Genomic DNA, 17,888 nt, shown 5'->3' with positions numbered 1-17,888 from the left:
TGTCACGCATGTGCATGTGTGCACATACAGCTCCTAATTGATAATGTTTTTGTGTTTGCTTCATGATGGTGGGGTGTCTGACCCGAGTGGACCTGCCCTCGAAATCTCAGTGGCCTGTCTGTGGCATCTAATGCTTTCTCCCATATACGTGTGCTGTGTTCTTAATATGTTGTTTGCAACTCCTCTTCCCATCTATTTTCCAAATTGCACTAGAAGTAGGGCTAGATGCAGCTATGAAACTGTATCACAGAACTGGCAGTGTGCTGGATACAGGGCACAATTTACCCAGGTGATGCTCTGCTAGGGCCATTCTGATATATCTACCCATACTGGGTCCTTCCTCTCTGCTTCAGCATTAATTTTAGTTCATTTTTCTGCTTCCATGAAGATGAATGATAAGTGTATGATCACCTCTGATTTGACTAATGGTCTGGCACAGCTCTAGGCCACCTGCTTTAACAGTGGACTGGAAAGCCCTCATGAGTGTCTGGGGCCTGTCTCTGGCATCTTGCCCTATGCTCTTTCTAGGTGGCATCTTTCTCCTTATTCCTCTCAGGAGCTCAGCATCACAGCTTCAGCCTGCTGTGTGACATGCCTGTCTTCTTGCAGGTAAAAAAGTCCTACCACTCCTTCTCATGGTTTAACCCCAGCCAGAAACTAAGCACCACACAGCCACTCACTCACTGCTCCCCCCTCCCAGTGGGATGGGGAGGAGAATAAAAAAAAAAAATAAAACCCAACAAACTCCTGGGCTGAGATAAGAATGTTTTAATAACTAAAATAGGATAATAACAATAATAATAATAATAATAAAAGATAATAATTGTAATGAAAAGGAATAAAGAAGAGAGAAAAAAAAAAACCAAGAAAAGACAAGTGATGCACAATGCAATTGCTCACCACCCGCTGATCGATACCTGAGCAGTGATCCACCCCCCAGTTTCTATACTGAGCATGACGCTCTATGGTATGGAACATCCCTTTGGCTAGTTTGGGTCAGCTGTCCTGGCCAGGCTCCCTCCCAGCTTCTTGTGCACCTGCTCGCTGGCAGAGCATGGGAAACTGAAATATCCTTAACTTAGGATCAGCGCTACTTAGCAACAACTAAAACATCAGTGTGTTACCTATGTTATTCTCCCACTAAATCCAAACCACAGCACTGTACCAGCTACTAGGAAGAACTCTATCCCAGCTGAAACCAGGACACTCCTCTTTGGTCCACAATCAAAAATGAAAAAGATATCTGGGGAGCAGTATGTGAAGAATATATTTTTATATATATATATATTTTTTTTTTACATGCTTTGTTAAAGGTTTGTCATGCTCATCCAGTGCAACACACTGTTATCTCTGAATCTTCACCAACTTTTGGATCTTGCCATCTTCTACTGCTGGTAATTCGGTGCTTAAAAACTTTTGTGGAATCCACCCTTTGTTCTAAAGAAGCTTTTTCTTCTTGTCTCCGCCCTAAATTCCTAGCCTGTTGACAGAAAATGTTGTCACAGGCTTTAAAAATGTTCCTTTATTTTTCTCTTCTAAGTTTTGGCAGTAAAAGATAAGTGGACCTCAGTTTAATCCCTTGCTGGACAGACTGTCTTAGTGCTCTGGTTATCCATACTAGGAACTAACCTACAGGCTGGGTTTTGATTATTAGAGTATGTCCTTTGTGTAGTCTAAATCATTGCTCTCCAATGAATCATCCTGGAAAGATTTGTCCTTTTTGTCTTCGTTTCAAATGAAAAGCAAACTTTTCTGTTTGCATTGACAGTAAAGTACAAAGATGGGTGGCAAAATGACTTCCTGTACTTTTTAAAGAAAAGCCTTAATATTTTTTTGATGTTGAGCAGATTATCTCCTGTCCATCTGTTCTAGGTTTAGTATAGATAGAAGTATAAATGCTTTGTTTAGAAGAGAGGTAATTTTATGGGCTATCATAAGATTTGTGTTATTATTAGAAGTTTAATTTTATTAGTTAAGGAAATACCTAGAAATAAATGGAGTATTCTGTACCATTAAATTGTGATCTCTTAAGACTGTTTTGACTGCTTCATGTGTTATGACACTTGTGTCTTGATAAGGTCTGTGGTAACTTTACATTTATTGCATGAAATATTGTTAATATGGAGTTATGCAGCAGTAGCATAACTGAGTTTAAAAGGTTTAAAAATGGTTAATCATTAAATATTTAGTATTGGTTCCCCACTTTAAAAAGCAACATTAAATCAAGACTTCAATTTGGTGGGCTCTACATTCTCTGGTTATACCTACCATCTTTTTCTTCAGGCTGCAATTGTTTTTGTAGAGCTGCCATGAAGATACATTAATAAAACCTGTACTTTATACTTCATGAAATATTACCTGTATATAATTTTCTTATTTGATTTATAGAAAGTCTGATTATGAGGATGTGAGTTAAAGACCAAATATGATACTGTAGATAGTGAAACTGGTAATGTTGTGCTTGGTATGAGTTGCGTCCCTCAGCTACCTCTATACAGCTTTGATTTTCCTGTCGCCTTTGGGAAGAAGGTGAGAAGGTGGGGGGAACATTCTTGCATTGCTGTAAAATGAAAAAATACTGTGTATTTATGCTAAATGTTAGAATTTCTAGGGGTTTTGGTGTGAGTTTTCTGTTTGTTTTTTTTTTTTTTTACAAATGTGGGTGCACAAGCATATGCCCCTTTCCCACAATGAAGCTATCCGTAACAATTTCTTTTATATAAAACAGCTACGAAAATTCTTCATAAGTGAAAAAAATCCCTATGGGCAGCTTGCTATTATTCCCTAGATAAATTCCTTTTAGAGAAAGTTTCTAGAATGCAGACATGGTCATTACAGATGTTTCTGCCAAATGATGGCCAAGAAACATAGGGTTTGGGTTTTGGTGGGTTTTTTTTTTCCATGAACTGCTTTTCTTCCAGAGATTTTGGTTTCATCACTGAAAAGCTCATATTTTTTTATTCCTATAGAATAAATCTGAGAAGCTCTCTAATTAGAATTAGAGAAGCCATACTCAGCAGTGGTCATTTCTATCCACACAGCCTTGTCAGTTACTTGTACTGCTTCCCACCTGCATTAGATTTAAATTTATGTTGCAGAAATGGAAGTCTCTCTAGGAGATTACTTACTCTCTTCTACTCTATCTGGATATTTTTAGAACTTCAGAAATGACTGTATGGATGACTTAAAAAAAATTGAGGTAAAAATTCTTAGTGGTCGTTTTGACATTGCTTAACCGACATCTTTTTCTCAAAGTGCATTGTGCTTTTTAGTTTCCTTTCCATCTGTATGTGTAGTTCAGAACCTCCTCTACCCAATTTCAAATGATGCATCAGCAGCATGAAAAAAGGCTTGTGAAACCCCCACTTTTCTAGACAACAAAGAATGATAAAGTTTTTTCTTGGATTGATATTGATAATTCCTGTTTAATTGTTAAAAGCTTTGAAAAATGGAGTAACTTTTATTTATAATTATGAATTCATTATCTGAAAGTCCTTTAAGAACATTTTACTATTTCTAAGGAAATGACATTTTGAAGAGTGAAGTCTTACTAAGAAAAGTATATTCATTTTATAACTGTAAGATAAAAAACTTAAAATAGAAAAAATATTTGGTCTATTGACAGCCATGAATATTAATGTATGTGTAATACAGTAGAAAATAGTTAAGGTGCCTCTTATAACCAGGAAGGATTTTACAGTATGTTACGAATTTAATTTTTACTTAAAATGTGTTGGTCTGTTATGGTTCTGTTGTAGAAATAGTAGAATTTTCCATAATAATGTTAAAAGCAGAAATAATTCTGTTTCAGTAAATACTTGGTAAATATTTCTGTTCTGTATTTAGGGGGAAAATGATATCATAACATGAAATACTTCAGTACTCAATAGTTTCTAACTAGAAACCACAAATTAAATTATTTTAGAATCAGCAAGAAGATATCTTCTGTTATTGTGTTTTAAAAGAATTGATTAAGTTCCTACCTGACATTAAAAAAAAAAAAGTCCTGAAAAATTGCAAAAGATGATATGACAGACTAATAATATCTAAACCTACCAAGATGTCAACTAAGGAGAGATTTTTGTCAGTGCTCAATATATCAATGTAGAGTTTAAAAATCTGATAACTGAAAGCACTTCAACCTAACAGATAATAAAAATAGCAAAATCAGAAAGTTGAAGGATGTTCAAGCTGAGCAGTACCAAGTACTAGTTTTCCGCAGTCCCTTCAGCCAAGATAAAGTTAACAGAAACCTTCCTGCATTTTGTTGCTCTCATCAAGCTCCTCAGTACCAGGCACCATAGCTGTACTTGCACGTCTTGGGAAGGCTCACAAGTGCTTTGACCAAACAGGGAAGGAATGTTTTCTGCATTTCTTATCTTTTGGGTTTTACTATTTCATTATTGTCTGCTTCATTTAGTTCAAAGCATGGAAATTTTCTTCTGCATGCAGGAGTGATGCTGACAGCATGGAGAAACAAAACACTTGCACCTAAATTACCCATTGAAAATTTAAACATCTCTCCCTGAAATCTATGTTTTATTCCTTTATACTTAATGCTGCTTCTTCCCTTTCTTGTCTGCCATGTGTCCTGTTCACACATTCACCTGTTGATATGTGCTGCTGAGCTGGGACTTGCACACTGGCACACTCCATCACCCTTATACCTTCTGAAATCCTTCAATTCTTTCTGAGCAGTTGGCAGTTCATTTGAGGCTTCAGTAGTAAGATCGGAACTCTATTAAATTTTGGGTATCACCTTTACCTTCCAGCTCAGGAATGTTGAACTGTTGTCCCATAAACTATTGGGGAGGAATAGAGAGAACGGTTCTGGAAAACCTAGTTCTGAGGTTTTTTTGCTTTCTGGAAAAAAAGGTAGAGAGGTAGGATAAAACAAGCCCCAGTTTTAACTGGCATCATGCTCTTGGCTTCCTTTCACAAAAAAGTAAGTGAGCTTTTTCTCTCCCTTTAACTAGATGTAGAAGAACAGCTGGTTTCAGTAATTTTTTTCAGGCAGCAATTGTTTTACTGAAATGGAAGTGAGAACTATCTTCTTTCTGGGGATGTGTGTTTTTCCCCTCATTACTACTAATTCCTGAAACGGTTTGAAAGATAACACTTAAGCAGGTTGCCAGTATCCCTGGCACATGGTTATGGCCTCACCAACCACAGTTTGAGGTGTATTGAGAACACCATCTGCAAATGAAGGAGGAGAGGAAAAATTAGGTCTCCGAAAGAATTTACTACCATTCCCTCAGCTATAATCAAAGCACCACAAAGAAACTGGGATCTTTTGTTCACCAATAACACAGACCTTGCAGTGAATCCACTTGGAACATGTCAGAGACTTCTTCCAAATTCTCAAGGGTGGCCTCAATAGGAGCTTAAACCTGAAATACTTGAGTGTTCAATCCTCTGCTCTTAGCTGAAATCTTGAATTAATTATTCTATTAGCCTTTCTTCATATTTTTTGGTTTGTTATAGCTGTCATCAGCACGCAGATGGAATCGCAGCAGCTCTTCCTACTTCTGTGGGTGCAGCCTGTTCTCAAACCTCCCATGTTTACATGGGAAAAGTGGGGTACAGACCTCCCACAATCCCTTCCTTTTTATGAAGTTCAAGTCCAGGTTTCTTTTCTATGAGACTCATTGCAGAACATTCATAACATTGTCCACTAAATTCTGCAATTGACTGCTTTCTTCTCTCCAGAGCTGCTACACCAATGTTTGGTTTTTTCATTCATCCTTACAGGAAAAAAAAAAGGAATTGAGAGTTTTGTTTACAAGGGATTTGTCTCTAATTTCTCCTCTGTTTATTGCCTAGTTCAGGACTTTGACTATATAATATGGGAAAACAAACCTATTATTTTTTGGCTGTGGAATCAAAACATGATCTTAGGGATACGTGCGGACAGTCTTTCGCTGTAATGGCTATCTTGAGACACTTTTTGAAGATCTCCCATCGTCAGTTTCCTGAAACAGAAACTGCCTACTTCACCAAGCATGTGGTGTGTTAAATAGTAATCTTTCTGCTAGCATTGCAGTATGTTCTGAAAGCTTATTGCAGAGTTTAAATGTATTTTATCCTGCTGCTTCCTCCTTCTCTTATGCTCACTCCCATATTGACTGTATTTTAAATTTTTATTATCTCTATGTATATGTGCTGTTATATGTATATATCCCATGTGCATTATTTGTATATGGTAATTGCCCCCCTTATTTATTCTTTTGATCTGTCCTTCACCTGTGCCTTCTATCTCTCATACCTGTTATCTTGTCTTCTGAACTAATGGTGTTTATGAAAAGGGAGGAATAAACATCATGCATGTTCTGTTGATAGCATGAAACAAGCCTATTAAAACCTAAATGAAAGGCAACAAAGGAATGGGCCTTCCAATGTCCTGTCATCTGAAAGGAGAATCTTTTCTGTGAAAATCACTGCTGCCTGCTAGTGGAATTTGTGTGCTCTTGCACTATATTCACATTTCATATTTCAAACAGATTAGTTGTATTAAATTGCACTTTAGATTGTTAGTCCGCACTTCAGGCCATAGAACCTCTGATTTATTTTTTTGATTTATTTTTGATAATAGCCCCTGGATAGGCTTATGTTGTTACCTGGTATATTCTGCATGTACTTGATACTGACCAAATAATATGGGTACCACTGCTGGGAATGTTTTGAGATTTGTCTTCCATGCATTCCCCCCTTCTTATACTACATAGCCTTTTCATCTTCTGAAGTGTGAATATCAGATGGATGATATTCATGTTTACTTTGCGATATGGCAGAAATCCGGGATTGACTGTTTAAAAAATGTTCTGAAAAGGTAAGCATCTAACTTTGTCTGCTGGCAGAGTGTCTGCTTTAAGTAAATGTAAATTTGCATGCTGTATTTAGGTTTGCTCCAGCGTGGACTGCATTGTGCAATAGGACCAGAAGAATTTCTCTCCCATAGTCAAATGCAAGCATTTGTATTTTAGAATCAAAAACATCCCCTGGAAGTTAAAGTGTTTGGCAGCTTTAATGTTGACTTCCTTGTGTGGATGGTTTCAGTGGGTTAAATGTCATAGAAAGGTTTGTCTCCAGATCCTGGATATCCTTACTGCAAATTAAGTTGAGATCTGTCTCTTTTTTTGTTTGTTTTTTTTTGATGTCCAATAGTATGATAGATAGCAGCATAAACATTTAATCCAGTTGTCATCTTGACAGGTGGGGGGAGAGGGACCTTGGTTGTGTATTTTCTGTGGATCTGGTGCTGTCAGGGGTCTATGATGTCATATCAAAACCAGCGCTGGCTCTAACAAGGCAGCCCACAGCAGCAGGGCTGTGCTGTAAAATCTCCTATAGACTTTCTTCTCCTCCAAAAAGAAACCTTTGAAGAGGAAGCAATGATTAATGTATGTTTTATATAGGAAAGCTACCAGATAATAAATTGCAAGTTAAATTATGCTAATACCTAAACCTCCAAACTTTTCTTGCTTTTGTTACTATTGCACTGATGTAGAATACAGCTTGTCAGAACAGCAACCCAGAAAAGCTTGTACAAAGCGCTGCTCCTCGAAGGAGAAGACGCAGCGCATGAAGACAGTTTGTTTGCAAGTGGGCACAGAAAACCTTGCTGGGGTTAAGAAGCACGTTAGCCCTTCAGTGCAGGTCTTGTGCAAGCCAGGAACGTACTGGCGGCTGGCGTGCCAGGCTGCCCTGCCTTGGACAACTGTCACGCTGGCACCACTGAGTTCCTCTGATTGGGTACTCTGAGTGACTGATTAAAAATGCTGATGCCGTTTGTGCGCTCCTTTCCACTTGGAGGAGAAATCTCTTTTCCCCACCCCCAAGCCCACCTCTAAGTAATGGTGAGAAGATGAAGATGAAAACAGTGCGGTCTGAGTGACTGGAAATACAGCAGTCTGTTTTAGCTGCAGTGTTATGTAGGAGTCGTCTTCAGACTTCTTACCTTTGGTTTTTCAGCACAAACTGCCTGCAGGTTTTGGAAGGCTGTGAAAGGACTTACCATTTCACAGAGAATGGGTTAGTGTTTTCTGTGCATCATCATATTACCTTGCTTTTCCCTGGACAGCTGTGTTCAGAGCTTCATGTGGAAATCTTTCTATTGAAGAGAGATAAAAAGGATCCTTAATCTGATTCTCTTTGGATCTTTCTATTTTTATGGTAAGTGCCAGCATGTATTGGCTGAGCATAGCTTCTTTGCTGCAGTGCTCGTGCGCTCTCTCTCTCTCTCCCTCCCCCTTCCCCCGTCTGTTTTTCTCCTCTTATTCTTAAATAAGCCTTGTGACCTTCACTCAATATCTAGTCATCTTTTTTAGCGTCTTCATAGCAGATGTTGGCTAACTAAAATACAAGTTTTCTCTTTATTTTGCTCTTTCCCCTCTCCCACCCGGAGCTCTGAAGTAGTGATTGCAATCAGAGTACTGCCTCTTTGTCCTTGAAACCGGGAGGCTTGAGCATTGCTCGCGATTGCCCGTGGCAGCAACGGGATAAGGCTCTGGGGAACTGGAATTAGAGGTTGAGTAAAGGTGGCTCATTTCTGTAGGTCTGTACCACTGTGTTGGAAGGGCACAGAAAGCCCGACTTTGACTAGCCATCTAGAAAACTCTGAAGCCCCTCAGTGTTCAAGTGGGGGGCATCCATGTGGTTTGAGCTGATACTTGCTGCCATTGGCATAGGAAGGACGGGCTCTTTCAGCATTTTCAGAATAAGCATGTGTCATCAGGTGTTTGTAAGTTGGACCTTTTGCATCTTACAAGTCTCAGACTGGCTGGGACAAGAAGTTGCAGAACAGGCAGCCTAATAACCCTCATCACTCTCTGGTCAATACAATTGCAAATTCTTAGCCTTTTGAACTCTGCAGTAGGAGAGAAGTGCATTTAAATGTTTGAAAACATGTGCTTGCTTAATTCGTGCTCTAAGCTACTTTAACAGCTCTGATTTTGTAAATAGGAAAGGTCGTTATTTAGTCCACAGTAAACTGTGCCCTTAGACATCCTTTTTCTTTTTTCCTCGTTTGTTGCATGAGATTTAAAGTAAATGCAAATATGTGATTTCTGAGAGAGATATTCCTTTGCTTTTGGTATGAGAGAACTACAAAAATATTTCTTTTAACTTAAATGTTTCATGTTATGAATCCATTATGCAGATTGACTATGCATAGCCCTTACACACTGCAGGAATAATAAAGACTTTACTAAATCTTCAAAGGTCCGCTGAAGGCTCAAACTCATCACCAGTTGGTCTGCCTTCAAAGCAAGGCAAAGAGGTGATGTGTTCTTATACCTTTGTTTAACTGAGGTAGGATAAGAATAAAGCTTTTATTCTGTCTCTGCATTGCCTTTTCTGGGTTTAAGCAAGAGATATGCTGATGTCTGGAAATTGTTGTCTTTGTTTAATGTGTGTTACATTGTGGCTTAAGGTTTTGTTTTGTTTTTTGTTTTTTTTTTTTTTTCTGATTTATCCTGTAATTCGGAGGGTTTTGTTTCACATGAGCTGTTTAGTTCAACAGAGTTTGGGTACCTCTTTACCCCTCCCCAAACGAGTAAAAACTTTAAAACTGGCATTATTTTAAATACCCTTCATTTCTCTTCTGTACTTGGGTGTAATGTCTGGTTGTATGGATCGCGTGTATGTATGTCGGGGCGGGGCTGATGCTCAGGTTAGGCGATTGCAAGAGGTACTGGGGGGGAGGAGGAGGCTTACATAGATCTGCAGGTAGAGGGTTTCATGGTGCAATGAGGTACCTGCTGCATTGCCTTCACAAAAAAAGCAGTAGTGGCCTGCACGTAGCCCAGATGTCAGTGATCCAAGTCCTCTTCCCCATCAGACCAGGCATTTTGGCATCATGTTGCACTCCCTGGTGCAGCTGATGCTAAGCCCTGTTCCCCTTCTCAGGGACGCGGTGAGGACACGCTGCAAACCTGTCTCCCTCCCGCTCTCTGGTAGGGAGCAGCTCTGTCTTGGCACCTCAAGACAGCTCAATGAACTGTTTAAAAACATTTACCTCCAGCGCAGTCCTCCCCACTGTCTATTACAAAAAGGTCTTCGCACTATGTAGGGTCTGTGTGTTACTTATTTTTTTTAAATCTGTAACGAAGGTGCCTGAGCTTGTTCTCTTCCAGTTCCAGTAACTGCTGACACAATGACAGCAGCAAAGAAACTTTTTACTGTGAAAGGAGACCAGCAGGGGTCTTGCTAACACACATGGGGAAACGGTTCTAAGTGCTTGCAGGTTGTGATATTGCCTCGGGGACACCAGGCTTAGGCTTTTCTTGATTAAATGGAACAAGTAATTGTGTTTGTGCATCTGCACGTGGAGCATTTTGTTCATCTAAAATTACTGTAAACTTAAAAACAAGAGGGTTTGCAAAATACATGCACAACGTAAATAATTCTGAAGATCACACAGTTAAGTATGGTACAGCATGTTTTTATTTTTTAAAATTATTATCATAAAAAAAACCCCCATGCCTTAAAATAACCTACATTCTTACCTCACATTTAAGGTCTTTTTTTGCTCAAAAAATGACTCCTAAGTAAGACCGTCATGCAGAAGCTAAGTGCATAATCATATCTGTCTTTTTCAATCAAAGTTTAAAAGCCAAAGTCCATAATATAATATGCTTTCTGAATAGCCTTGAGGCAAAAGGAAGGGAGGAAAAACAATTTTCTCCAGTTTAAACCACATGAGCTTGCAATGGGATGTTTACATTTGGAACCTGCCGTCTGTGCACTGCGACTGACAAGTCTATGTACCTAAAATCCTTGTCAGCACATCCTGTTGTAGGCCGAGGGCTTAAAAAATAAGGATGCAATCCTCTATAAAAGGTAGAGAGAAGAGTGAAATCCCCCGAATAACATGAAATTCAAGTAGGTAAATGTGCTTTTCCTTTCTTAGGAATCCTCTGAATGCTGTGATAGGGGAATGCACGCATAGTACTTCCTTGTTTCACAGCATGGTGTCATGTTAATTCCTTTGCAGGGTGGCTAAAGACTGCATAGAAAACAACTGCAGGGGAAAAAAAAAAAAGCTCTGTTCCTTAGCCAGCCAAAATCACCCAATGGTCTGATGAAGTCACTGCATTATTTTTTTTCCTGTGTATGTTCAGTATGCATTCTTCACTCGACTTGTCCATAGAAGCAAGTTCTTCAAAGCTTTATACTCCACAAATATTCACCCATATATATTTATGTTGCAAATATAAATGGTTATGCTTTTACAGAAAGCTCACTCATTTTTTTCCATGCTGCTTCAGAGTTTTATGCTTTCTATCCGCTCATATCCTTTCCAACAAAACATGTGCAGGCAGCTATTGATTATCACTGGCTGAAGAATCCAGGTGGTGGATTAGCCATGCCCCAACTTCCCTCTCTGCCCCAGACTGGAAAGTGATACTGTGATATGCGTGATGCAGAGCTGAAGTCATCAGTTCCAGGTGGTGCTCTGGCTAGTGATTTTTTTCAAAGCTCCTTCTGAAAACTGTTTACAGACCTTTTCAAAGGTAATGTACTACCTCATATTTTTACAAAGAATATGTAATTATAAGTTACAGTATACGTATTCTCTCTATATATTACATGTTATATTAATTGTTGTTTTACTTGGCTGTTTCTTCATACATACTGACCCAAGCTTGAGCACACATGGATAATCAAAAGTTGACTGCAATTTCTAGGCTTTTTCTGTTATTCATAGAGCTAACTTTTATGGTCTGCCTGGACACATTCTCTCATTTAGTCTGCAGATTTTGTCCGGGCTGATTTCAAGGACTTCCAAGTTTTCTGTAGGGTTTATATCACTACTTTTGGGACATGATTGAAATAGATGCCTGTTTAGGACAGCCTTTTTATCTTCATCCATTTGCTCTTGTTTGTAGCCCCCTGCAGTATTGATATTAATTCCTTATTTTATATGGTGCTTACAGCCTTCAAATACAGAAAAATGATTGTACCTCCCTTTGTTTTTGGAGGAGGAAGTTAATGAACAAAATCATTTGAGAAGAGCAACACTGAATCTCCTCTGAGCCAGTTTGCTGCAGGGAAAAGCTAGTCTGATGATTGGATCACTGGGATATATATTCGCATTTCAGATAATTTTATTTGACAAAACTGTTTTACATTAAAATTAAGCATAATACTTTACACATGATGTATTAGACTCCTAGAGACTTTTTCTAAATGAGCTTGGTACTTCTGGAGAATGACTTCCCATAAAATGCCAGCTGAAATGCACAGCTTTGTGAAGCCCGTTGGTATGTCTCCATATATCCTGGCAGACATGCAACCTCTTTCCATGTAGTTCATCTATCCCCCAGGCTCATTTCAGATCTGTTCTTGTTTGTGCTTTGTGTCATTGTCTCTCTCAATGTTTTCCCTTGACACATATTTTTTGCCTTTTCCCATACTGATTTGCTTTAATATTTTTCTTAGTTTTGGTTTTCTTTCACTGGTTATTCTTTGTTCTTCATAGAGATGGTATCTGTGTTTGGTTGGTTTTTTGGTTTGTTTTTTTCTTTCACACTGATTGTCCTCTTACTGTTTGTTGTTGAGTTTGGTGGGGTTTTTTTTTTTGCCATACTAGTTGCCACCCTATACTGTGTTCAGTCTAGACAGAGCCTTGCTCTGATTCAGTGCTTGGTGAACAGCAGATATTGCCTTTGCTAGATGAAGAGCCTGGACTGCAGTCCCAATATATTGTGAAGCTTGTGTAGAAAAGTGGAGAACAGGAGGCAATGAGAAGCAGGTTTAGCAGGACAAAAGGACTGGAACCTACGAGCCAAATAAAATGTCAGCCTTGTTAGCATGAATGCTCTTTTCCTAAATCTGATGGGAAAATAGCATATCTTGTAGTTATGGAAGCTGAGATCAAAAAACCATAACAAAGAAGAATTAGGCAGGTGATAGTGGTCAGAGTTGTTTCAAGATCTCTTCAGTTTCATTCAGGCAACACTGGTTTGATTTATGCTTAATGTTCTTGATGTTATTGCCATAAAAATTCTTTATGTTAGATGGGGAAAATGAATTGTTGAAGGCTGCTCTGCCTCAGAAGAAGGAAGAGAATACCTCTTCTAATTTCTTGTTGTTCTTTGTTCCCATGGAAACACCTGAAGTATTTGATTTTCTAACCTATGTCATTTAGATAACAAACTTTTCCAGAAATAGATGGGGGGGAAATTCCTGATCCTATTTAATTAAATCTAGAGTAGTTGGTTTTCTACCCATAGTCTTATTTTTGGTTTCTTTGATGATGAGTGTGTTGATAACACTCAGCATGTGAAGTTCCCACTGACTGGAAAAGGGGAAACATAACCCCCACTTTTTAAAGGGAAAAAAGGAAGACGTGGGAAACTACAGGCCAGTCAGTCTCACCTCTGTGCCAGGGAGATCATGGAGCGGATCCTCCTGGAAACTATGCTAGGGCACATGGAAAATAAGGAGGTGATTGGTGACAGCCAACACGGATGGCTTCATTGAGGGCAAATTGTGCCTGACAAATTTGGTGGCCTTCTACGATGGGGTTACAGCATTGGTGGATAAGGGAAGAGCAACTGACGTCATCTACCTAGACTTGTGCAAAGCATTTTACACTGTCCCACATGACATCCTTGTCTCTAAATTGGAGAGACATGGATTTGGTGGATGGTTGCACTGAAAGAGTTGCAGTTGATGGCTCAATGTCCAAGTGGAGAGCAGTGATGAGTGGTGTTCCTCAGAGGTCAGTGTTGGAACCAATGCTGTTTAACATCTTTGTCAGCAACGTGGACAGTGGCATTGAGTTCACCCTCAGCAAGTTTGCTGATGACACCAAGCTGTGTGGTGCAGTCAACATGCTGGAGGGAAGGGATGCCATCCAGAGGGACCTTGACAAGCTTGAGAGGTGGATCCGTGCAAACCTCCTGAAGTTCAACAAGGCCAAGTGCAAGATCCTGTACATGGGTTGAGGCAATCCCAAGCACAAATACAGACTGGGAGATGAGTGGATTGAGAGCAGCCCTGTGGAGAAGGACCTGGGGGTGTTGGTTGACAAGAAGTTCAGCATGACCCAGTGGTGTGCATTTGCAGCCCAGAAAGCCAACTGTATCCTGGCTGTGTCAAGAGAAGTGTGACCAGCAGGTCAAGGGAGGTGATTCTCCCCCTCTATTCTGCTCTTGTGAGGCCCCACCTGCAGTGCTGTGTTCAGCTCTGGAGCTCCAACTTAAGAAGGACATGGACCTGCTCGAGTGGGTCCAGAGTTGGGCCATGAAGATGATCGGGGGCTGGAACACCTCCCTTATGAGGACAGGCTGAGAGTTGGGGTTGTTCAGCCTAGAGAAGAGAAGGCTCCAGGGAGACCTTATAGCGGCCTTCCAGTACCTAAAGGGGGCCTACAAAAAACTGGAGAGAGACTTTTTACAAGGGCATGTAGTGATAGGACAAGGGGTAATGGGTTTAAACTGAAAGAGGGTAGATTTAGGTTAGGTATAAGGAAAAAATTCTTCACTGTCAGGGTGGTGAGGCACTGGAACAGGTTGCCCAGAGAAGCTGTGGATGCCCCCTCCCTGGAAGTGTTCAAAGCCAAGTTGGACGGGGCTTTGAGCAACCTGGTGTAGTGGAAGGTGTCCCTGCCCATGGCAGGGGGGTTGGAACTAGATGATCTTTACGGTCCCTTCCAACCCAAACCATTCTGTGATTCTATGATAATAATTGTCATGTTTCTTTCTCTGATCTTTATGTTGACCACCAGGTCAACTTAAGTATAAGAAGTTCTTTCTAACTGGTCACACTGAAATTGCAGTTGAGCCATAGACAGTATTTCCTTATTTTCCTTGATAATGTAGAATTTGTGTGATGTGGATTTCAGAAATGCCTTGGCAAAAGATTGGATAGCCTTTTGCTATCCAGGGGCAGGAGTTAGCAGGGCCTATTGACAGGGCTTTAAACTAGATATGAGGGGGGAGGGGAAGATAACTGGGCCTGTTAGGAATAAGCTCAAGGGAAGCATGCCAAGGCTTGAAGGATGGTGGACCGGTGAGGGCTCTCCCTCTGCCATTTCATTTGAGAGACGGGAAAGATGTTCAGAAATCATGAAAGCACCTGAGAAGGGTCTGGTAGGAAATGAGGCCCACACTCACAAAAAGGTGTTGGATTCATTAGCTCATCTCAAGTGCATCTACACCAATGCACGCAGTATGAGCAACAAACAGGGGGAGCTTGAAGCCATGATGCAGCACGAGAACTGTGACATAGTAGCTATAACAGAAACGTGGTGGGATGCCTCACACGACTGGAGTGCTGCAATCAATGGCTACAAGCTCTTCAGGAGGGATAGACAGGGAAGGACAGGTGGTGGAGTGGTCCTGTATGTTAGAGAATGCTATGACAGCTCAGAAATAAAGTATAGTGATAATGGGATTGAGAGTGTTTGGATTAGGTTAAGGGCCAATAAAGCAGATCTTGCTGTGGGAGTCTGCTATAGACTCCCAACCAAAGCAGTGAGGTGGATGAAGCTTTCTACAAACAGTTGGGAGAAATCTCGCCATCGCTTGCCGTTGTTCTTGTGGGGAACTTTAACCTCCCGGGTATCTGCTGGGATCACAACACAGCAGAGGGGGAATAATCCAGGAGGTTCCTGGAATGTGTGGAGGATAACTTCCTCACACAGCTGGTGAGTGAGCCAACCAGGGAAGGTGCCCTCCTGGACCTGCTTCTTGTGAACAGGGAAGAGCTTGTGGGGGAGGTAAAGGTTGGAGGCTGTCTAGGGTGCAGTGATCATGAGATGACTGAGTTTTTGATCCTTGGAGAAACAAAGAGAGTGGTTAGTATAACTGCCACCTTAGACTTCTGGAGGGCAAACGTTGACCTGTTCAAAAAACTGATTAACAAAATCCCTTTGGAGGCTGACTTGAAGGATATGGGAGTCCAGGAAGGCTGGACATACTTCAAGAGCAAAGTCTTAAAGGCACAGGAGCAGGCTGTTCCCATGTGCTGAAAAACAAGCAGATGGGGAAGGAGACTGGCCTGGCTAAACAGGGACCTTTGGCGGGATCTCAAGAACAAAAGGAGAATCTATGGCCTTTGGAAGAGGGGCCAGGTCTCTCATGAAGACTATAAAGATGAAGCTATGCAGGGAGAACATTAGGAGAGCCAAAGCACAGCTAGAGCTGAACTTGGCTACAGCTGTTAAAGATAATAAAAAATGTTTCTATAAATTCATTAACAATAAAAGGAGGATTAGGGAAAATCTCCCTCCTTTACTGGATGCAGAGGGAAACATAGTAACAAAGGATGAGGAAAAGGCTGAGGTGCTCAACGCCTACTTTGCTTCAGTCTTTAGCAGTGGAACTGCCTGTTCCCTGGACTCCCAGCCTCGTGAGCTAGGAGATGGGGAGGGGAAGCAGAATGAGGTCATCACAATTAAAGAGGAAGTGGTCAGAGACCTGCTACACCACTTGGATGCACACAAGTCTGTGGGACCGGATGGGCTACACCCAAGGGTGCTGAAAGAGTTGGCAGATGTGCTCACCAAGCTGCTTTCCATGATTTATCTGAAGTCATGACTAACTGGGGAGGTCCCATTGGACTGGAGGGTGGCAAATATGACACTCATCTACAAGAAAGGCAGAAAGGATGATCCAGGAAACTCTAGACCTGTCAGTCTGACCTCGGTGCCAGGGAAGGTCATGGAGCAGGTCATCTTGAGTGCCATTAAAAGTCATATAATGGACAACCAGGGGATCAGGCCTAGTCAGCATGGGTTTATGAAAGGCAGGTCCTGCTTGACAAACCTGATCTCCTTCTATGACAAGATGACCCGCTTATTGGATGAGGGAAAAGCTGTGGATATTGTCTACCTGGATTTTTGAAAAGCATTCGACACAGTTCCCCATAGAATTCTCATAGAAAAACTGGCTGCCCATGGCCTGGATGAGTGAACGGTCTGCTGGATCAAGTACTGGCTGGATGGACGGTCCCAGAGATGGTGGTCAATGGAGCTAAATCCAGCTGGTGACCGGTCACAAGTGGTGTTCCTCAGGGCTCGGTGTTGGGACCATTTCTGTTCAGCATCTTTACTGATGATCGTGATAAGGACATAGAGTGTATCATCAGTAAGTTCACAGATGACACCAAGTTAAGCGGGAGCGAGAATCTGCATGAGGGTAGGGAGGCTCTACAGCGAGACTTGGATAGATTGGATCGGTGGGCCAACGTTAACGGGATGAGCTTCAACAAGGCCAAGTGCCAGGTCCTGCACTTGGGCCACAACAACCCCAACATCGCTACAGGCTTGAGGAGATGTGGCTGGAGAGCTGTCTGGAAGAAAAGGATCTGGGGGTTCTGATTGACAAGCGGCTGAACATGAGCCAGCAGTGTGCCCAGGTGGCCAAGAAAGCCAACGGCATCCTGGCTTGTATTAGGAATAGTGTGACCAGCAGAAGTAGGGAGGTGATAGTCCCCCTGTACTCTGCACTGGTGAGGCCACACCTGGAGTATTGTGTCCAGTTTTGGGCACCTCAATACGAGAGAGATATCGAGGTGCTGGAGCAAGTGCAGAGGAGGGCAACGAAGTTGGTGAAGGGCCTGGAGAACAGATCCTACGAGGAGAGATTGAAGGAGCTGGGACTGTTCAGTTTGAGGAAGAGAAGGCTGAGGGGACACCTCATCACCCTCTACAACTACCTGAAAGGACATTGTAGAGAGGTTGGTGCTGGTCTCTTCTCACAGGTAATTAGTGATAGAACAAGAGGGAATGGCTTTAAACTGCAACAGGGGAGGTTCAGACTGGACGTTAGGAAAAAATTTTTCACAGAAAGAGTGGTTAAGACAGTGAAATAGGCTGCCCAGGGAGGTGGTGGAGTCACCATCCCTGGGTGTGTTTAAGGGTTGTTTAGATGAGATGT

The 17,888-nt window shown here is 41.3% G+C and overlaps 1 protein-coding gene across 4 annotated transcripts in view; it reads left to right on the top strand.

Annotated features, from left to right (window-relative positions):
* Window positions 1–7,946: 7,946 nt before the first annotated feature.
* ANO4 (anoctamin 4) overlaps window positions 7,947–17,888 on the top strand; it is a 221,530-nt gene continuing 211,588 nt past the window's right edge. For all 4 annotated transcript variants that reach the window (XM_074826959.1, XM_074826958.1, XM_074826957.1 and 1 more), the window contains exon 1: window positions 7,947–8,172. The gene's annotated coding sequence lies outside the window, so the exon portion shown is untranslated. The remainder of the gene's footprint in view (window positions 8,173–17,888) is intronic.

This window comes from Strix aluco, chromosome 5, assembly GCF_031877795.1.
Source record: "Strix aluco isolate bStrAlu1 chromosome 5, bStrAlu1.hap1, whole genome shotgun sequence".
Classification (NCBI taxonomy): domain Eukaryota; kingdom Metazoa; phylum Chordata; class Aves; order Strigiformes; family Strigidae; genus Strix; species Strix aluco.
This window is presented reverse-complemented; position numbering and strand designations above follow the sequence as displayed.